This window comes from Vigna unguiculata, chromosome 9, assembly GCF_004118075.2.
Source record: "Vigna unguiculata cultivar IT97K-499-35 chromosome 9, ASM411807v1, whole genome shotgun sequence".
NCBI lineage: Eukaryota > Viridiplantae > Streptophyta > Magnoliopsida > Fabales > Fabaceae > Vigna > Vigna unguiculata.
The window spans coordinates 24,912,858-24,937,359 of record NC_040287.1 but is presented as its reverse complement, the minus strand read 5'-3'; the positions used below and the strand labels follow the sequence as shown (position 1 = coordinate 24,937,359).

The following is a 24,502-nucleotide window of genomic DNA, read 5'->3' as shown; positions in this document are numbered from 1 at the left end:
GAACCTTGGGAATCAATCCGTGGAAATGGCTAAAGTCAAATGCAATATTTATGCTTGAATTGCAGTGGGGAAATTTATTCAAAATCAACACTTAAAAATATAAAACTCAAAATCATCAAATGCAAAAAGTGCTAAGAACTATGCATGAATGCATGACATGTAATGCACAAAATGGTAGGGAATGATGAATTAGCTAATAATAATTGCTCAAAAAATGTTTAATGATCAAAACTAGGCTAATGCAATGATTAAATTGGTCTAATTTCATCAAACTCGAACTCTGCTGAAAATCAAGAACATGTTCATGAACCAAGTGCATGGTAACCTCGAATCGGGATCTTTTGATAATGCAATTGAAAATGTAATGGTGTAGAATAATTATAATTGATCTAAATTGCATTTAGAAACGGAAATCACTCGATTTCATGCACAACACACAAAGTACCCAATTTCGTGAACCTTAATTCTCAAATTTGAGCAAAAATGTGATTTCGATCGATTCGAGCAACTCGTGCAACGAAAATGCAATTAAAAGTGCAGAAAGCTTTGTCATGATGCTATAATACAAAATTAAATCCACTATGCATTATCAGATTTGTTTTGATAAAGTGCTACTATAGGATGAGAACAACATCAAAGTCTAGATTTTATATGACATCATAGAATTAGATTTTAGTAGTAGAGAAATAATTGAATTCAGAACCAGATTTATGCATCAAAATGATAAATGCAATGCAAAATGATGGAAAAAAAAAATAGAAAGATGAATTAAACTAATTGAGAAGAAGATAAACCTAGATGCAGTGCTAAGCTAAATAAGAAAATGCATTGAATGTCATGATAGTATTAAATCAGTGCAGGATAGTGGCAAATAACACAAGACAACAATGAATTTATCACATTACACCAATAGCACATCCCCATTAATTTATACTAGACTGTGGCATATGCAAAATGAGTTCAAACCAAATCATATGCAGTGAAAATATGAAATAAACATTCAAATGCCTAAATGAATGAATTTTCTTCACAAATAGAATGCACCTACCACTAATTCATAAGCATGAAAGCACCCTAATCTATATTGTAGAGTTGATTCACGTGTTGAGCATCCCACCATGAATGGAATAAACTTGAAGTATTATCATGCAATTATAAATGCAATAAAATTATGTGCACCCATTAGAATTCCTATGAGATAAATCTCTTAAACAAACTTATATAAAAATCAAAATAATGGTGTGAACATGAGTTTAATCAACTATGGACAAAATTGAGAGTTAACTACAATGTCAACCTACCCAATCCAATAGAAAAGAATTACAAGAAGACAACTACTATAATGAGTTATGATGAATCAAGATCACAACTTAAACTACCTAGAAGAGAATGCTCAGTATTGACTAACAATGATTAATCTATCCATAAAACCAATACAATACTCATCACTTCATCTATAGCACTACCGCTTAACCTTTCCAACGATTCAATACTAGCTAGTATTAACAGGAACAGACAACTGAAAACTTCGTCTAATTCAGTTGAACTCTCTATAAAGTAAGAAGATGTATACACATTTCAAATATATAGCAACAAACATTGATGAAGACATAATATACATAAACAATAAAATACAGGAATACAACAAACCTCTTTTCTATTACAAGCAAGAATCGAAGAATACTAGGGTCAATGTCATTTACATATTCCTCAATATCAATTCTTTTCCCCTCAGATTCTACAATTGCCCTACATTCTATCAATTCCCTAAAAAATAATTAGCAGATATAAGGGATACACTATTATTTCCTCTCCTATTAGACCTTTATATTTACTATCCTAGTCCCTCTGCCATTTCAAGAATTACCTATTTGCATATTTGGTTTCAAGTTTCAAATGTAACTTTAGGAGTTTAGGGCCCAAACATTTGATGGCCAAAATAGATAAAAAAAGAACAAAGAATGAACAAAATAGAAGGTAGAAAGAGAAAGGAAGAGAGTTTGGTACATAGAGAAGGACCACTTTAGTGGCTGCTTGTCGTTGATATTAGTTCGCTCCCGAAAGACGGGAGAAGTCATCTGTTGCTGCAAAAATTGTTGGAGAGCGCCCACTCGCTACTACAAGACGGAAGACTTTCCCAAACCTATAATCGATAACGCCCGCTCAAAGAATGAAAGTTGTTGTGGTTGGAAACGACATATGTTGTTGTGGTTGGAAAGCGCAGATGCTACTATGGTTGGAGTCACGGATGCTATTCCTGCATGAGGGATGTAGAAGAGAAAATGTGAATGTATGGCATGAAGGAATATTTACTTAAACGTTGTCTATTTCTAATATATAGACCATTTTTTAGTTAAACGCTCTCTATTTGGTCTATTTAAAATAATAAATTTTTTATTTAAAATAATTAAAACATAGATAGCGTTTATTTGAAAAAGGGTTATCTATATGTACCCATTTCGACAACATTTATTTCATAAAGCGATGTCTATTATTTCGCATTTTCATTTATAGCCTTGAGAATGATGCATGAAACCTATTCGAAGACAACACGTAATGCATGAAAATGGATTAAAAATAAATGAAACATATTTACTATGAAAGCCAAAATACTCAAATCAATGGATAAAAAGTCACGAACTAAACAATTTTTAAAAACTCCTCAATGAAATTATATGAAAACAAGGTGCTTTGTAGAAAGGCTTAGGTGCACTATGAAAATGAATTGTGCAATGTAATTAATTAACAAACAATCTAAACAATTAAAATGATCCTAAAGTGCAATTAATACTCACTGAAACAGCTGGAATTAGAAAATCACAAATTAAAAATCAAAAATAGTGAAACTGAGTTGACAAAGAAGCTTCCTCTTTTCGAAAGTGCAGGGCAACATTTGTTTTCCTCACTTAGTACATGAAATCATGAGTTCAACATCTCAATAAACTCGTTTCAATGCGTATTGAATAAAGGAATTGGAACGAAAGCATTTGGTTGTATGTCAAATGAGAATTGGATTAAACAGAACCTAGGTTAACTAGCTAACAAGAAACAGCAAACTTAACTACTGAAATAAGAACTCAGAAATTACGGGTAAAAAATGAAATGAAAGTGTTCAAACATGTTCGACTAACTAAAACAAAGCTATAGGAATAAAAAATCATGGAAAACAATGCACGAATGAATGAATACGAATCAAAAATGCCAAACAATGAGATGAACACATGAAGAACATGTAACATCCCTATTGGAAATTACTTAATTAAAATAAATATATAATTAATAGAAATTCAAACGTCAAACTTTTATTAATCCCAAACGCGGGAAGATTTGAAACATTATTCAACGCGCTATAATTTAATAAAACAAGAGTAATACAGTTATTACAATTTTCCAAAATCCATCAAAAATAGTATAAAACACTAATAATTTCCTAACTCAAATTCCCAAGCTAGCCCCCTCTTTGTCGCTATGCGTCAACAGCATCACCTGTATTGTCATTTGGTCCCGTGTGACAAGTCACACGATCATTGCCAAACAAAAACAAAAAGGGTGAACTCATCATTTAAATAACACATCAGTTAAGTAATATAAATACGCTCAGCTATATTATTATACTTAGTTCTTGGCCAAGACCTTAAACCCCCAAGGCTTTTCAACCTTCAATTCACACAAATGGTTAGTCATGGACTCAGAATTATGATGCTCACACGAACCTGCCTGCTCATGGTCCTGCCTCTACGAACCTCCCCGCTCGTAGTCCTGCTCTACGAACTTCCTTACTCGTAATCCTGCTCTATGGACCTACCTATCTGTAGTCCAACACACGTAAACATCTCTAATATCCCTCAATCTTATGTACCTACTCCCCACTCTTATCCAATTATTTCCAAACTTTCAAAATAACCTCACCAAGTCCTCAATACACACCACACCCAACAACACCCATTCTGATCAAAATTCCAAATGATGATTCAACACATTCAATCAACCTATACCTATCCCTTCTATTTAACCTTCACATCCATCCTTCTACTTATAGGACAAAAGTCACCAATCCCCACATTAAGGTATCGAAATTCTTGACCCTTTTTAATAGGTACTTTATATCATTTCTTCTTATCACTCAACTAATTAAACCACCATGACAGGATTTTATACTCATTACCAAACCACTTCTACCATGATATACCATCCAAATTCTCCCCTTGCGTTAGTCACAATGCATTCCTATACATTAATCCTTCCAAATTTCATTGACTAATTTCTCTAGTACAATTCGCTCCAATAATCCCTTTCACAACTAAATAATTAAATGCACTCAATTGACTCTATACCAACTATCGCCTGGTGGCAAGCAGGGTACCGCCAGGCGGTACATTAGAGCCTGGGTGAATCTCCAGGTTGTTGTACCTGTGATGTATTCAAAAATAATTTATCAACCCAACGTCTAATGATATTATCCTCAATATCTCATACATCTGTTGAGCTATGATAATTCAGTTTTGGGTTCTTCCCTTCCAAAACCCAACCTCTATCCATTGTTAACAATACATAACATCTTCAAAGCACCATCAGACCCTAATTCTGTAATTTTTATAATATCAAACACATGACATTATTCACAAAATCATATTCAGAAGTCATCAACAACAAGCCAAGAAAATGCGAATATTGTCGCGCCGCCTAGCGGATATTCATCGCCGCCAGGCGGTTCATATCAAAATCCATAAAAACAAGCAAAGTCGGATGCGTTGCCTAGCGGCATCCTCATGCCCGTCAGGCAGTTTCTAGGCGGAAACCCAGAAACCTACGAAAATAGCACGAAAACAAGGGAAAATCCATGCAATCATGTCATGGCAAGGCACATTCATTCATACATAATACAGAATACACAAAATAGCTCCCTTTACCTGGATAATTCTTGCTCACTTGGAAGAATTGTGACTTCTCTTGTGCCCCCACTAGTTTAACCTTGGCCTTCTCCCAATGCACTTGATGCTTTTCTCAATTCCACTCAAAAACACCTTCATACCCTCTTTTCCATTGTAAATTTCGTTTTTCCTCTGCCCTTTCATGTTTGTCTCTCTTTTTTCACCAAAAACTCTCTAGTTAGACCATTAACCAAGCCTTAATGCTTGTTAATGATAGAGAAAACGAAATTAGCTTTGAATGTGGTGTTAATGACCATTCAAGGACCATTATTGGTTGTCTCATAGTCCACTAGGCTGCCTCTCTTGGCAGCTAGGGTTACTCTGCCTTCTCATCTCCATGCCAAAGGAAATTTTGGCAAAAAGAAAGTTAAATTCGTTCTTAGCAAGATTTGACCACAACCATTCATAATGCAAGTGCAAAACTAATTCAACCAATCATGTTTCATGGTAATTTCTATGATTTTAGGATAACATTATCACTACTCCCATTCAATCATAACATTAAAATAATGTACATTTTAAAATATCATATAATTGGCATACATAGGACTCAAACCCAAGTCTTCTCACATAATAAAGTACTCTCAACCATTTGAGCTAATACGTTTGCACATCACAACAATTTGCATTAAATGCCACAAAGGCTCCTACTACCCGTATTTATTAAATAATTATTTAATTAATTATTTAAATTTCTCGGGTCTTACATTAAAGTGTAATTAAAACACACTGAAACAACTGGAATTAGAAAATCACAAATTAAACATAAAAAATAGTGAAACTAAGTTGACAAAGAAGCTTCCTCTTTTCGAAAGTGGGCAACACTTGTTTTCCTCACTTAGTACATGAAATCATGAGTTCCACATCTCAATAAACTCGTTTCAATGCGTATTGAATAAATGAATTGGAACGAAAGCATTTGGTTGTATGTCAAGTGAGAATTGGATTAAACAGAACCTAGGTTAACTAGCTAACGAGAAACAACAAACTTAACTACTGAAATAAGAACTCAGAAATTACGGGTAAAAAATGAAATGAAAGTGTTCAAACATGTTCGACTAACTAAAACAAAGCTATAGGAATAAAAAAATCATGGAAAACAATGCACGAATGAATGAATATGAATCAAAAATGCTGAACAATGAGATGAACACATGAAAAACAGTATTAAGCATATTGGATTTTGAATTAAGACTTTATATTACCAATCGAACATCCAAAACACATTCTAATAGGTAAAAAAACTCATCAAACTAGAAACGATGATTTAAACAATGGAAAACCAAAATTGAAACAAAACTCAAAATCTTAGATGAAGAATTCTCATGATGATTTAATTCACTTTAGCCAAGGATGATTGTGCATTCAGTTGGGTTAGTATGGGTACTTTTTGCTCTGATCAATTTTGAACATTTTTATATAATCAAAACTAATTCACGAAGTGAAATGAATCATCAAAAGCTCAAACATTAAACATTTGTTGTTTGCTCATGAAAAAGTGGAAAGAAAAGGAATCAATTGAAATAAATGGTGAAAATGCACTAAATTCATGGTAGAAGCAACATACAATTCAAAAAAACAATTGTAAAATGTACCAAAACTTGGATCAAATCCTTGTGAATAGCCTATTGTCCAGTCTACTCCAAGAGATCTTCTCAAAATCAAGGTGAAAATGAACTATGAAACCTAAAAATATAGAGAAAATGCAGAACCGTGTACGGTGAATCTAATAACATGGTGGATGAATGAAAAATTATGTGTTTTTCACTCCTATATAGAGCTACCAACTACATAACTACTAGCTAACTACTCTAGTTACAAGTTTCTAGAAGAAAATAAACCAAGCTCCTTTGAATTACTATGGTTGGTAACTACCTCAAATTGGGTAACTTCAGCCTGATGGCATCCTTCAGAAGCATTCCCACTAGTTGATTAAGCCTTCAACAAATGTGTTTGAGTGACTGGAACCGTCTCCACAAATTGCACTTTCATTCCAAGCTCCAAATCAAAAAGTCAAACTTTGATCAACATTTAAACTTTTGCATTGTTCACTAGTTTGACTTCTATCTTTGGTAGAATTGGTGCTTTCTTCTCAACCAATTACTTTATTCCAAACCCTTTTAATGTCCTTGAGGGCTTATAATTCTGGAATCATCAATTGGAACCAGTGTTATTAAAAATCAATTATGATGGCGTTATGGTGGAAACCGAGGGTGGTTTCTTAGCTTGTCGCCATACAAATGCAGTGGTGATGCGGGTTTCTCATGGCGGCCATTGCCGCTACTCTTTTTATAATGGGTGGCCGGTGCGGAACGGCTACGGCGAAAAAGGCGGGACGGCGTGGAGAAGAAGTGGAGAAGAAATAGCGGCAACGACATGTTGAGAAAGCTTACCTACCAGATGCAGCTGAGCACAACGAAACCTTAATTATAAGGCTGAATACGTTCTCTTTTCTGTGTATTAAGTGGGTTAAAAGCCCAACTAATGTTTTAATAAAAATTTGGGCCAGGCCCAATAAACATTTCTTTTAACCTAATACCCCCACTAACCCTTCCAGGTCTACCTTCTTCTTTTTCTTGGACTACTCTTGTTGCTGGTCGCCGATGCTCATCGCCGATAACCGCCGTCCAACGCCAGTTGCTGCCGGTCTCCGCTGCTCACTGGTAGTGATCGCCTCTCACATTCTTCTAGACAAAATATATTTTTTAATTATCTATATCCATATATTATATTTCTTTTAATTCTAATATTTCTGCCATAACTTTATAAAGAATTTTTAGGGTATCCGATATTTTCTGTTATCCGATATCAATAACACTGATTGGAACTTCTGATTTGAAAGTCAACACAAAAGTCAAACTTCCATACTTCAAATGCTCTTCCAATTTTATTTAGCTTCCTTTGCAGTTGTTGGATCCCACTTTTCAGATTCCCAATCAAATTTTATCCCTTGATTTGAATGTGTTATCTTGCACACAAGTTACTGATCACAAGTTAGACTTTTATTCACCTAAAGGAATTAAAGCTAGACTTAACTAGATGAACTCACTTTTATTAACTATGTTAATTCTAAGAACTGAAATGTCTAACTCTACCAAAACTAAAACTGAGTTTCTAATTCTAATACGACTTAACTAACGGTACTCTAACCCTTCACTCTATGCTAAGACTTACTATCAATTAAAATAACTAATGCTTATCTATAATATAAAACTAACTTATAAAGTCGAAACTTAACTTTCCACGAAACTAATATCGAGACTAAGGATCTACTCACCTAGATTATTTATAAGACTAATTCTACAACTAACACTAAAAAAATACTAAAAACACCAAATTAAGCTATATTTGTAAAACTAACCTAGAATGCTCTTTTAACCTAAATCTAATCTAAAAACTAAGAATAGATCACTAAATTGACCCAAAAGAATGTATTTAGCAAAGGAAAAACAATAATGAGAAGGGACTTATTAAGCTCTGATATTGTTTCTACTACTATTTTAGTGCTATTTTTTCTTGTGTGCTTTATTGTAGCGCATGAACAGGTTTCTGCTAGATCATTTACATCAAAAGGAAGAGAATCAACAAGACCATACCAAATTGTCTAGTTGACTGCATTAGTTGCTGAACCAGAATTCTAATCTAAAATGAATGGCCTTGCACTTGAAAAGACATCGAATGAGTTTATTGATGCTTGCCTACCTAGACTTATGCAGATTCCATAAAATATTAAACGAGCAAAAACTAGTTATGAGTTGAAGTATAAATTGATCAAGAGGCTACCCATAATCATGGACTGGTTTGAGAAGATCCACACAACCACCTGTTGAAGTTCCACGATGTGTGCTTAACTAGGAAGACAACTGAAGTTCATGAGAATTTTATCAAGAGGAAGGCATTAATTTTTTTGAGTGACAAATATAAGGAATGACTTACGTAATATCCAACTCCAGTCACTCAGTACTTAGGATGAAATGTAGCGAAAGTTTTCAGCAAAATTTTCCCTAGCCTCAACATTTTCTAGAAAAGAGTATTTATCACCATTGTGAGAGATTCAAGAATTTATGTGTTGTTTGCCCTGGTCAATTTAGTGAGCTGTTACTGTTTCACTATTTTTATGAAGCACTAGTACAATAAAGTGATATTACATCGGTTTTTTAGGGCATATTACATCGGTTGTCTAAACCGATGTAATATGATGTGCAAATATTACATCGGTTGTTCGTGGGAACCAATGTAATATCCTATACTATTTTTTTTAAAAATAGAATACAGATTTTTCTAGCTTCTAAACCAAAACCTGCAACAATAAAGAGTTAAAATTATAATGAATTAACTTGCATCCATTATTTTTTTAGGAAGATTTGAAACAACATAACTTTATCTAAGATGTAATAAGACAAACACTTGGTGAGCAATTTGTAAGAACCACAAAAGAGCATGGCATTATTTCTTCAAACAGATGGCAAGCATCTAGTCAGTGGGTAAAACACCCCTAACCTTTCACCTGCCAAAAGAAACCAACAGTTAACACACAACCCATAACAAAATCAAAACACACACAAATAAATTTTTCCTTATTCAACAAAACATTGTTACATTGGCTTGAAACAAACCCTAGATGCCAACAAAAGCCATTAAGCATTGGAAAGTTCACCGAAAACAACGCCTAAACCACCACACTTCAACCCACGACACCTGAACACAAAATCCCTCTCGTTGGTGGTGGGTGGGAAGAATGACATCATTGGTGGTGGTTGAGAACGACGTTATAGAATCATGTATGAAGCCCACCAAAAAGCATGACCAAGAGGCGTGAGTTGAGGGCGATGCAACGATGGCTTAGGGCTAGGGTTGGACGGTGCAAAGCACAAAATGATTGAGACCCAATACTCCATGGTCGCGCGACTGGGTCTGTGAAACGGTGTGACTGAACGGTAGTGCGGCGGAGCGACGATGTGGACGATGGAGGAGCAACGACGGCTTCGAATGGAAGAGCAACAATGCAAACGAAGGTGGAAAACGGAGAAGTGAAATTAACACGAAAACGAAAGCAGATGGAATGAGGGGAAGCAGAAGTGACGATTTATTTTAAAATCAAGCAGATATATTACATCGGTTCCCATATATAACCAATGTAATATCAAGTTTAATTTTAAAAAAGTGACGATTAAAATGTTTTTTAATTTTTTAATTTTAAAAAATGATGTATTACATCGGTTAAATCAACAACCAATGTAATATAGTTCACAATAATTACAAAATTGCCACCACGTAATTTATTATATCATTTTTTTATAAGGATTAAGCATAAAGGATCAAATTAAGATAATTACAGCTAGTGGTGGATCAATCATGGACAAAACCATTCTTGAAGCTTAACCTTTGATATTTAGAATGAGTGGAGGCATTGCTGAAAGTTATCCAGAGTTTGAAACTATCCAATGATTTTTCTGATTATACTAGGGCTAAAATTCAAATTGATTCCACTTTTGTTGAGATGCTATTGGTACACTAGGTCAAGTGGCTAGTAAAAAAACTAGTCTAGGTTTACTCTGAACTTGTGGTTCCAATTGGTCTACATGAGCCTAAAAATATTATAACTAAAGTTGTAATTATGCCAATTCATTTGTAAGATTTTGATTTAGGTTTGGCCATTGAACCTATTGCTATAGATGTTATTTACGACTTAGGCAGTAACGTTGGTGATTTCTTTCACCTGAATTCTCTTTTAAATTATGATAGTTTTAAGATTAATGAAGATGCAAATACTGAAAGCACTAAGACAATTATGTTTGAGGAAGGAGTGATTATTGCCATTATTGTGAGTGAGATAAAGGTTCCTATTTCACGCATCCAACATCTCTCACAAATGTTGAATAAAATGTCATATTATAATAAAATATTTGATGTAAACAAGATATAGAGTGTCAAGATACATTGCCAAATTTTAATTATAAATGTTTATGATAGCCTGTGAAGCCCGAACACATCATATCAAATAGCGTGTTCCATGTCCGACACGTATAGGTAAAGTGTTCAATTTGAAAGACATTCTTTTGTCTTTGACATGATTTTGATATGACTCCAACATAATGTTAATAACCAAAAATTCAATGATTTTCTAAAAAACCAATAAACTTGTAAACGTAACACATAAGTTTCTATTATGATTTTAAAAATAAGGAAAAAATCATATATAATCACTATTTTTCACTTTTTGGGATATTAGATAGATAGATTAGATTCAATTTTGTATTAGTTGACGATGTGTCAGTTAAAATTTTGAAACTAATATGTATATATATGTCGTGTCCCGTGTCTTATATGTTTTTTCAATTTAGCCATATTTCTGTGTCCGTGTCGTATCTGTATTCGGGCTTCATAGATAGCATGGTAAGATCATTGTCAGTGGTAATGATTATCTTTACGCAAGGTAATGATAGTAAGTGGGATAAAGTTTTACCTAAGTCTGGGATCCGGAACATTTTGGACAGGTGACAAGATCCAAGTGGTGGCTTGAGCACTCCTGAATGGCTGGAATGGAATCTCGTTGTCCAATATGAGAAGATCCACCTACAAAAGACTCTTTAATACTCATGCCAGTAAGAGTATGGTAGGAGAATAGTAGTGAGTATGAATTGGATTGTACTTCCTAAATAAAATACTATACGTATTTAAAAAGTTTTTAAGCCCATGAAATTTGTTAAAGATAGAAAGTATAAAAGAATATTAATAAATAATAAAACTGACCACATAGATAATAATTTAGTATGATATTAACAATAATATATTAGTTAACCATATATTCTTTTGATATATAATATAAAAAGATATTTATGATAATCATATATCATATAATCAAACTACCTAGATTTAATCATATATTAATTTAATATAAGGTAACGAGACCAACAAATATATATATGTTAATATTATTCGCTAACTCTAAATTAATAATATTGAATGAACTTTATTAGACCATAATCTATATTATATTAAACGGGTTAAAATCCTATTTTAGTCTCTAATTCTTATAAACAAAATTCTATTAAATATCTAATTTTTATTTAATTCAATTTATACTTTTAATTTTTTATTTTAATATTCAACCAAAATTTAAGTCAATTTAACATAGATTTAGTCGAATTAATTTTAAAAATTTTAAAAGAATAAATTGAATTAAATAAAATTAATATCTAATTAAATTTTTTATAAGTAACAGAGGATTAAAATAAGATTTTAGCCTATTATATATTATAGTTTAAAAACATTGAAAATCTCTCATACATATTAACCACACTTAGGACACAAATTGCAACCTCATAATTCTGATCTTCATCACCGTCCCATTTCCTCTCTTTCGAGCCTTACAGTCCTTGTGTTCTGAAACTTTTTGTCCACAATCAACACTCTCCAGCGGTTACCACAACACGTGCCCTTTTCGATGCATTATATATGTTCTTCACCCACCACAACTCATGTCCGTTGCTCCTTTCACGTGAACAGAATCCTTAACCAGCATCTCATTCGTCGGACACAACATCGTAAGCAAATATCATACTTTATTTCTCTTCTTTTAAAGCAAATCCTACTTTAACCGACTATAACATATTTTGTGGAAAATAATAACCAATATCTCTAGTAACTTCCCTCTAAGATGGATGAACTTAGATTTTCGTCTAGTTTTAGATATTTTTTCTACTTACCATTTGCTACTTTCTCAACTAACTATAAATAGATAGGAGTAATTCCCATCTGTCACGATTTGGGTTTTTCTTCATGTTGCTCATTCTCCCTGCTTCTTGTAAGCTTTCTATACTTAACCAACAATGGACAAGGCACGATTTCATGAATGTAACCTCCTTCTTGCATTGTAAAAATGAGGGATTATGTAGTTTTGGCTTAAAGTATCAGCAGAGGAAACATTATAGGGAAAGTAATCAAAATAATTTTGAATTTCATTGAAATAAGACTTATTTAGATTTTGATTTCAAAGACACTGAACATATTGAATTCAACCACAACTAGACAAAATGACAGAGAGACCAAGTCAAGTATATAAGCAGAAAACCGAATACCCGCAGCAGGAAAAGAATACAATGCTAGCTTTATTATATTTTAAAATTCATCGAAACTGATTGAAGAAATTGAAAAGAGAAAGGTATAAAACAAATCCCCTATTTGTAAATGGACATTAATATACAATTTTTAATAGCTCTCTTATTTAACTTGTTCAAGAACACAAAAATGCATAAGTTAGCTTTGACTAATATGACAGGTTTGATTATATTTTTCTTCTCTAATAAGAAAATTCTCCATCAATTTATCGTTTTTGCATAAACAATAGACATTTTTATAACCATTTTTCATTGTCAATACACTCATTGAAACTAAGGAGTTTATGAATTTTATTCAATACACAGTGCACAAATGACAGACCGTTTTCTGAGGAAGAACATTAGAAACGTTTAGCAGAAATAAGCCTTATTACGGTTTCAGGAATCGAGTGAATATGACTATCAAATCATGTGTGACTCCATCATCCACTTTCTAATTGCATTGATAAAAACACTAAAAGGGGTCCAAAAAACAAGTTAGAATAACTTAGCATTGTAGAGCTAAATGTGGTAAACTATAAGAAAAGATAAGGAAGGATAGGACCCAGGATGCTCCTTAATGAGAAGCAATCATAATATTCACCTCCACATGGAAAGATTTAAATGGGGAATGTGAGCTATTTTTGGCCACTCTTCTCCTTTTTCTTTATCACATCGCTTCTCTAACTCAGTGCAACCAAAAATTGTCAAATATTCCAAACTGCGGCTTAGGGAGGTTGGAAGACACCTCAACTTGGAACAGTAGCGGATGGTCAATTCGTGAAGTAAGGAAAGGTTTTCAAAGGAATCAGGCAAGGATTCAAGGTTTGGAAGATCAACTAAGGTTAAGTTCTTCAGGGCAGTCATATGTTGTAAAGCCACATGCACGCCTTCCACTTCTTCTATGCAACTTTTGATCCTCAAATCCTTAACACAAGTAAGGCATTCAAAACCTGCTGACACGTTCAGTAGTTTAGGACACACAATGATTTCAAGTGTGGAAAGGTGAGGGAACATGTTTTCCCGACCCTCCTTTGATAACCTTGTCAGGTTTGGCAGATACCTTAGTGACAGAATTTCTAAAGACATGAAAACTACCCCACCATCACAAGACTCCTCGTATAGGTATTTTACATTACTAATGTCACACAAGCGAATAGTCTTTAGAGAAGGCAGTTTTCCCAGCTGTGGAAGTTTCAAACAGTGTCCACAGTCATTGAGCTCTAAAAAGCTTAAGAGATGGAGAGAAGAACTGGACATCCATTGTGGGAAATAAGCACCTTTATATCCTTCCACCGTCATACTCTCAAGTTGTTTGGGATCAGGTTGAAGCACTTCAAGTATTTCTTCTACTTCCAACTTTGTGTTGTATCTGTCCCATGATAACCGCAACTTATTTAGTTGCTTACTAAACATATTGGCTTCTTTTGCATCTTTTACACTTTGCACTTTACCCATATGCTTGATTTCAAGGTCTCCTTTCAGCTTCAGTGGTCCTAGTTCAGCCAAAAGTGACCCTCTTTGCTTGCCGACAATGTACATGCTTAAAATCCTTAAGGATGTCAAGTTCCCTACATGAGGAGGCAAGCTTGACAAGGAGAAGCAACCTTTCAAAGATAGTTGTTGTAGACCTTTTAAGAGTACCAAATTGTCAGGCAACTTTTGGAGATGTCTACAATTGTCTAATTTCAATATCTGCAAATTCCATAATTTACATACTGATTTTGGAAGAGTTTCGAAGGTTCCCCCAGAAAGATTTAGATACCTTAGGTGTTTTAAATGACCAATTGAGGATGGGACCAATGGTCCACACAGTTGGTAGTGAAGAACCCGCCAAGAATGACAATTTAATACATCATGAAAACGTTGGCCGGATAGTAGCGGCCTTATGTTGGTCCTCAAACAAATTGAATCCTCTCTATAAATTGAGAGATGGTGGATTCTTTCAGGAAAAGTAGCTACATGATTGTGTTTTGAAACGCAGCAAACATCTCTCGCAACAAATTGTGCTAGATCATGGATAAGATCATGTATCTTGAAACTTTTAACTTTGCCATAATCATCTGTCTCAATATCCTGAAAAAATGATCTCCAGTACAATTCTTTCCACACACCTTCACCGACATCTTCAGCCTCTAATATTTCACTGGATGAAATAAACCAATAGCCAACCATAGATCGATCAGATATTGCTTTTCTATTATTTTATCTTTGGGAAATATGGCGCATAAAGCAAAACATGGCCTGAGTTTTATGGGCAAGTTCAAGTAACTTAATCTCAAGGCAGGCATTATAGAGTCTTCATCTTGGGGTAAACTCCACAGGTTGTTCTCCTTAACGTTGAGCCACTCCTTTTCCTCTCTTTTGAAGCGTAAAAGACCTCCCAGTGCTTTTGCTGCAAGAGGCACTCCCCTGCATTTCTTTACTATCTCTTTCCCTATAAACACTAGCTCTTCTGGTTCAACCTCATTTGCTCCGAAGGCTCGACTCCTAAACAATTCCCAACAATAACTATCTGGTAACTCTGACAGTGCATGAGGAGGTATTGTTCCCATGATTGAAGCCACCTTTGAAAGACGAGTGGTGATCAGAATGGAAGTACCCATTGTCCCACAAGCTAAAACAGATTTCAATTTCTGCCAATTCTCTTGCTTATCATCCCACACATCATCTAAAACAAGTAAATATCTTTTACTTCGAAGAAGATCTTGAAATATTCTTTGAAGTGGTTCCAGATCCAAATACTCACAGCTACGCTGGGTAAGTGCTTCTATGATAGCCCTTGTCATCCTCTTCAAACTGAAATCTTCAGAGACACAAACCCAAATTCTTAGCTCAAAGTGGTTGGCCACCCTCTCATGATTGAAAATGAGTTGAGCAAGAGTTGTTTTTCCTAGTCCACCTAGACCCAAGATCGGATATACGGATAAATTCTCAGAACGAGAAGCAACACCAACCAAAAAGTTTATAATTTGATCCTTCTCTTCTTCCCTTCCATACACCTGCGGTTCAGTGATAAACGAGGTGGTTTGGCGCCAATCACTGGCTCCACTTCTCTCGGAGACCGTCTCTGTAAAATGAAACTTAGTCCTTTCTTCAGCAATTTCTTCTAACCTCTTACTTATCCTTCTCATTTTCTTGGCAATTTTGTAACGAAAAACAACGTGTTTGGGATGAAAAGAGGATAATGAACCAAAGATTTGTACCTTATTTGATACACCCCAGCGTCTTTGGAACTCCATCCCCAGAAGTTCACATCGACACTCGTCCATGATGTCATCCAAAGTGAGAGCTGCATCTTTCAAGTTTTGAAGCCAAATCCGTATAGCTCGGTCTAAGAATTGTTTGTGCTCAGCATCTTCAAGAGTTGCCTTGATGGTAGTCAGTAAACTGGCAAGTCTTTCCAAGTCATCATGGAAACCCAAAAAAAGTGCCAACTCCTTTCCAACAAGAGAACTCAAATTTTCAAGCACTAATTCAAGAACAACTTCAGCCATTTCCAAAGTCTGAACTCAAAAAATGAAAATGGAAAAGATGATATCCTTCAGAAATTGTAATTCAATGATAGCATTAAGGTGCAACCACCCGTTGACTAAGAAGTCAACTCAACGAAGGCCACAAGAAAAAAATGTATTTTATAAGCAATGAATGACCTTATTTCAACTAATATTTAATGATTACATTTTTTAAATTTGACTTTTCCAAAATATATTTTACTTCTTTTAAATTTAATGATTTTCGATAAAAATTGAAATTAGTCAATTTTTTAAATATTGAATCAATTTCCTTATCTTTATAAATGTATAGATTTAGTATCTTTTAACTATTTTTTCTTAATTTTATTTAACGTAAAATGTATTTATCCACTAACATTAAAATAAACATGTATCAAACAGTGAAAACAATTCAAATATTATTCTGAAATGCATTTAAAATGTAAAAAAAAAAATTAACAAAATTTGGTTAAAAGAATTAAATTCACACATTTTCAAGTTAGAGAATTAAATTGCGCCAAAGTTTCAAAGAAAAATTAATTCCAATTTTTTCTGAAAGTTAAGGGACAAAAAATATATTTAACCATTATACATATATATATATATATATATATATATATATATATATATATATATATATATATATATATATATATATATATATATAATACTACTTTTAGTGTTTGCACATCTATTCCAACATTCACGTTTTTAGTATCAACTTGGCATACGATATACTGTAACGTCCCAATTTAATAGAATAATGCTAATAAATAAAAAGTCGCAGGTTTATAGTATATAAAAAAATAGAGCACTGACAAAGTATATCAGGATTAACTTTATAAAGTTATTCATAATATACTAAAAGGGATACCCAAAGGCACAACACAATGCCTGGAACATATACTAAACATGAAATAGTTAAACTTGAGAGTGCTTACAGAGTAGGAGTTGCACAGTAAAACAGTTCAATAAAAGGTGCTCAAAAGAGCATTAGCTACCACGTCTAAAATGAGACAGCAACATCACCACCATCTGAACAATCCCCAAGAATCTCCACATCTACTCACACCATGTATTTGGTGATCATTGCAAAAAGGAAAAGCCAAATAGAGAACAAAAACACAGAGAGAAAGAGCCATTATCCTGCCAAAGACTAGGACCTCTTGCTACTCTCACCACTTGAATCAGTTTGCTCTATGTGAGTCTGATTAATTCTTTAGAGTTTCAGGATGCAACCTTGCTTGAATCCTTATCTGATTATATACACTACAACACCACCAAGAAATCTCGCTAAGAGTCTCATGGAATTACGTCTACTCATGCCATGTCCATGTTTCTCACACCAAATCCTCAAATTATCTCAAGCATTATAATTTCATGCTCATGCCCAACCAGCCAGCCAATTCACGACTCATTTCATGCCAAGCACAACATATAACAGTATCATCACATTGCATTAAACATATGTGGCATCATACTTTATACTATAAAAAGGGTAAACAAATGAATCATGGAAGCAAACAAGCTTTCAAACAACTCTATTATTAATCTCACTCAAGCTAACGAGCTCTCGCTCAAGCTAAAGGAGTCTCTCGCTCAAGTCAGAAACTCTCACCTAGGCAAGATTGCAAATTGTGCACACCACGAGTTCTCGCTTAGGTTAGCCCATCTCGCTCAGGCGAGATTTCTCTCGTTCAAGTGAAAGGCCTTCGCTTAGGTGACAGTTCGAGGCAGAGGGCAGGGACAAGTTTATATTATTCTCACTTAGGAAAGAGCATCTCGTTTAGGCGAAAAACCACTCACTTAAGTGCGCAAAACAGATCCACATCTGCATTCACGCATGCAAAGCCAAAATCCCAAATCGAAACACAAGAAGTTCATTTTCACACCAACATAAGCATCATCCAAGTAATTTATAAACATGAAATAGAAGCAAACGTAAGCAATGTACTTCAAAAATGTGAAAACCCTAGTTTCCCTTACCTCAAAACATAGAGCAAACTGTGGAAGGAGAGTTCTAACAGGAACAACACCACAACTCTAGGAACAAACTAATGAGCTGAAAAGATGCACACACGAACGATTATAAGGATGAACCCTAGACAGAACTAACACAACCAAACTGAAAAGGACGGGAAAACACGAAGTTTGTTTATTCAACTTACATGGAGGGAGCTTTCGACTAGCTCGGAGGGGAGTTTCGCAGTGCCCTAGCAGAGCTCTTGATCCAAAAAAGGGAGAAGGTGAGTGAAATGGTTTGGGGGAATGAGACAGAATCGGAAGCATGTGGGCAGCTGAAGGGATCTTGGAAAACAAGATGGGCTACCCTTAGGCCTTTTTACCAAAGCTGGCCCAACTTTTTAACACAGAAAAAATGGGGTCTCACATATAGTGTAAAACTCTTCTCACTTTTATAAAAAAATAGTACATTTTAATTTGAAAAATGTAAAGAATATATTGATAGAGGCAAAAGTTAAGAAAAATAATGGTTTAAGTCAATCACAAAGACGAACCATTGGCTCTTATACAACAAATGGTTTTTTTTTTCGTACAGGTTCATTAGGGATATATTATATATGTGACAATAGTCCAATCCATATAACGAATTGACACTACTTTTAACCTAAAACCTTGAGGCATTGAGTTTATGGGTTTTTTTTCTTAGATGGTATTTAATGTTGTCATTTGTATCCAATGTAGGACTTAGACTCATACTTGGATAATTCCCAACATATGTTGTGATTTTCTATTGGTTAATCAAATTTCTTTGGATTAAATTACGACTTTTACTAAGCTTTTGGAGTAAATTATTAAAAAACAAATGAATTAGGGTAAAAGAAGTTAATATTATATATATATATATATATATATATATATATATATATATATATATATAAAACTCAATTTTTCCCTTAATGTAGTACGAAATCAACTAAGGTATCAATCCAAGGAGAGTGCAAAATTTTGAGCGAATGAAAATGTGTAAAACCGATTTTAATGCAAAACAATAGGGGAGATTTGAAATAAAACTTTAAAGAACACTAAAATGATCCTACATTACAAACGAGAAGATGAACAAAAATATTTCTATGTCTAAACTCAAAATTACTCCAAAATAGTGTGAATGATAAAGTTTAATATGCTAAAATGAATTACAATGCATGGAAATGAGATATGAACGCCTACAATGTATTAACAAATTATATGAAACCTATTATAAGCTTTAAAACTAGCTAAAATGATGGATAGATGTTGAAATGCAACCCGTTTGATGAAATGCCTACAAGAAAAACTAAAATGCAACATGTGTTTGATGAAATGTCACATTAATTTACGAATGAAGAATATACAAAGGAGAATATGAGCTAACTGACAAATTGGAAGAATTAGAAGTGAATTGCGACTATTGTAAAGTATTTGTATAGTTAACATGAGGGAATGTAACCAAGCTAATACTGAATATTAAAGCATTTTAATATAACCATACTTGCAAGTCATCTGAACATGCTACCACATTGGAACTTAAGCTAACTAGCATACTTACTTGGACCAGCTTGTCAAGAACTCCACGAGGCAGATTCGCTGAGCTGGCTGATCTGCATTCACTGATGACATCTTTTTTATGTTGACCTGGAAACTTGCTACTTGTAGAAGTTGGTATAACTTCTTACACTTGAGTTAACCTGTTATTGGCATTGGATTGACCTGTTGTAGGTAGTGTTTTTGAAGTTGTTAGTTCCTTAGGTAGTTAAACTTATAAAGGTAACAATATTAAAAATATAAGAACTACACACTACATTAGACCCTAAATTTTATATTTTCTCAATTTTCCTTACAATAGAAGCATTCTTTTAGAGGTATTTCATTTCCATGACTACACAGTGAGCTTGGTTGTGGATATCTTGAAGATTTGCCCATTGATTTAAAAATTCAATCATTAATTTAGGTTTGCTTCTTCTCTATACAGTTTTTATTACTATTTTAAGTAATTTCATCAATTAAAATCCTTTTTTTTCATTTCTCTCACCTAAGCCAAGTTCATGTCATTAGGATTTTACTAATTGAGCCTTGTTTTAGCAATTTAACACTAATTTTAGTGTGGAACCATGCTAAAATTCAAAGAATAAAGAGTAATCAACTTATCCAAGTGACAACATAGTGACCTTTGGATCAAGAACGAGAGTTAAGTACTTGATGAGTTGGTATTTTTGCCATCATTCAATGTTTAATTTTGGGTATTTAATTGAATTTGTGTGCATAAGGATTGATTTAATCAGGATTTGTGATAATTAGGCTTATTGAGTTTATGAGATAAAAATGACTTAAAAAGTGATTTTAGTTGCATAAAATATTATTGGATATTCTAACGTTTGTTAATGCAGTTGAAATTTAATTTAGGTCATTAAAAGTGTAGAATTGAAATGTTTCGAATTATAATTTAAGTGCAAAATTAGTAAATTCTAGAAAGAAATAATTCAAGAGCTAAATGCATCCCTGCTTTTTACTTATACACCATAGTTTTTAGAGGGCCACTTAAATCCTACTTCTACACCCTTGCTTTTGTCTATTTTCACCCCTCTTATCACTTAAACTCAGCTCAACCAGATCATGTCATGTGGCAATCCTCCACTAATTAAACTAACCAACCAGAACATGACACATGTCAACATCAAAGCACTCAAAACTCATCCAACCAAATGTTGCCACATCATCATCTTCAACCTTCCATCTTCTCCCCCACAAACCAGAAACCCTATCCCAAATGAAGCCTCCACGTACAAGCAAATTTGAGCATCCAAAATGCAGCAACGTGAACACCACCACATCTGAAAACACACACACACACACACAAACACACACACACACACACACCTGCAAATCCAAATTGAAGCCACCCCGTCAATTCATGAACCTCGCTCAAAACTGCCACGAAATCACCACACCACCAACGCAGAACCTCGCGACTCCACCACCAACCACTTCATTACGTAACCAAACCTACATAGTGCTTGGACCTACAACAACCAACATCAAAACTTCAGCCACCACCGCATCCACATCATTTAAGAAGAACGAATCAAGTCAGACATCGTCGCCGACCACCATCAGATCTACACCTTCAACCAGCAACGTGACCACGAAGCCATTGCAACACCTCATTCACGAAGAAACATATAACAATCATTTAATGGAGGCGAAAACCCTAATTTTGGAGAGAGAAAGGTGATGCCACTTGTTAGACTCTCATTGCACAGTCAATAAGTCAATGGGTCAAACCTGGTCAAAGTGTGGTCAAAATATTCAAAAGCTGGTCATATATCTAAAGTTTCACTACAAGAAATATGATTATTATCTATGCCCAAAATTCGTAGATAATAGACAATTTTCGTAGGTAATTTGTTGTTATCTACGAATTACCTACGAAGCGAATTTTGTAGGTATTGGGCTGGTAGGTAATTTTATCTACGAAAATGTCATTCGTAGGTAACGTCATCTACGAACATTACCTACGAAAATATTCGTATATAAGAGACACTTCCCATTACTAAGGTTATCTACGAAATATTTCATAGATAACTTATCTACGAAATATTTCGTAGATAACTTATCTACGATCATTTTCGTAGGTAACTTACCTACGAAATATTTCGTAAATAATTTACCTACAAAAATCTTCGTAGATAATTTACCTACGAACTTTTTCGTAGATAACTTAAATCTATATTAAAAAAATAAAACAGGTTCTAGATTCTCAAAAAGACTTTCAAAAGCTGCATTTCTTATATAGTCTCCAGGAATTTGTTTCGTATGTATTGCATAAAATCCTAATCAAGTTCTAATAAACATAATCTAAAAGTGCTATCATAATTCAAAAATGTAAAAATTCTAAATGCCTAATATTTAGTAGTCATGGTTTCTCGTCTTGGTGACTTTTTTGTTGGTTGCTTTGTTGTGGTTGTCCCGGTCTTGTGGAAGTTGGCGTTGCTCATATTAATGTTGTTGCCATCTCTTCTACTACTATAACATCTATCATACATTCAATCTTGATTGGTAGGAAACCACTCCATGGTCTGTGTATTTAAAACATAAAAATTAAATTAAAGAAGTCAAGACTTACAAAATGCTTAAAAGTCAAATTAATCCAATGCTAGATGAATGCAATTAAAAGTCAAATTAAAAATCTTCACAAGCATCAAAATAGAGACAATGTTCTTGTAATTCACTTAAAGGAAGGTGAATGCAATTAAAGCCTATATCAAAGCTACATTTTTAAATACCTAATAAGTAGGTAATTTTCTATGATGGAACTAGATCAGGTGAACCTAATGACTGTCCAAAACTTACCATGTAGCCCCTAAGCTTCAAGCATGCCAAAGATCCCTGCACAAATCAACACACACCTCAACATATATATGCATGCCTTGTTAATGACTCCTTCGTTAATGCCTTGTTATTGAGAAACCAAACACTAATAGAATGCAACATAACATTATGAATTCTAAATTAGAAAAAAGTTTAATGTATAGAAATTCATTAAGATGTATGAGTTCAGATGTTGTGGGGAACGGTAATCATCATATCTAGGACTTAGTTGGTGTTTAGTTCTAATTGGTTATTAACATAGGATCATCTGAATTATAAATTATAAATCTAATCACATACCTACAAACCAAATTATTATCATAGAAGGAACCTGTAAAGGATTAGAAAATAAGCAAATTCTAATGGATACATCCATGCAATAATTTGGCTTAATAACTTTTTAGTTCTCGTGGTATACACCCTTTTATCCTGAAAAATCAATAATTTTGCTTTTGGTCCTCGTTATTTGGTTGTACTCCCTGTAATATTTGATACATGTTGAATTAATCCTTGTAAAATAGATATTATAGGAATTAATATCAAACAAAGACCAAAAGCCAAAGTGATTGAAACGAATAGTAATTTTATGCAGGGATTAAAACCAAGAAAGACATATATTACAAGGACTAACATGCAATCTAATCCTAATCATTCTAGTTTTCTACTCAATTATCAAGTCTCTAATTTTGAAATTTAATTTGGGTGTAGCATAGAATAGAATAGGTACTACCTCAAAGGTATATAGACTACTTCAACTCCGTTGCCTGACGTAATCCCTTTGATGCGAGCAACAAAATCCTCTTCTTTATAGATTATAACATGATGACACCCATCTTCCTTGGCTTGCGCTGCCTTCTCTTTATTTGACACAATTCCTATAACAGTTGCACCAAGAGCATTTGCCCATTGGCATAATAAGGATCCAACCCCATCAGCTGCTGCATGGACAAGAATTGTATGACCAGGTTCAACCTGTAAAGTGATACGTACATAAACTTCGTTAATGATCATGCTAGGGGCAAATTAAGAGAATATATTTATTTCAAGACAAAGCGTGAATTCATCAGTTAATATACTATAGTCCGCAGTTGAAAACAACAGATACAGAAGGAGTACGCCATAAATTGTCAAGTTCTAGTGAACGAAAAGAACATAAAGCAACAAGGTAAGCCCAACCAAGCTCATCAAAACGGGGACCAAGTATATGAATTAACAAAGAACTAAATTGAAAAGCTAATTAGTAGAGATTCTCAATAACTACAACTGACTAATATTCTGAGTCCTAAACTAACATCTACTAAATATACTAATGAATTTAGATTAGTATGATAAGAAAACTAATAGATAATAGTAAAATAGCTTCAGCTACAAGGATTATAACATCATAGAAAATGACCTTAAAATAGCTCAAGCCAGTAGTTTTTCAAATTACATTACCTCGGTAAATGTGACCCAACATGCATGAGCTCAATGTGTCCCAACATGCACATCACAACTATTGCAATGAGAGGTTAATGCATTGGATGGCCAAATTCATGATATCCATGATATGCTGAACTCATTCCAGACCAGAAATGATCCTTAGGATGACTAAGTGTGTTGGTTGTTTAGG

At 33.9% G+C, this 24,502-nt stretch overlaps 1 pseudogene; it reads right to left on the bottom strand.

Moving 5' to 3' along the window:
- Positions 1-13,263: 13,263 nt before the first annotated feature.
- Positions 13,264-16,572, bottom strand: LOC114162825 (annotated as a pseudogene).
- Positions 16,573-24,502: the final 7,930 nt, after the last annotated feature.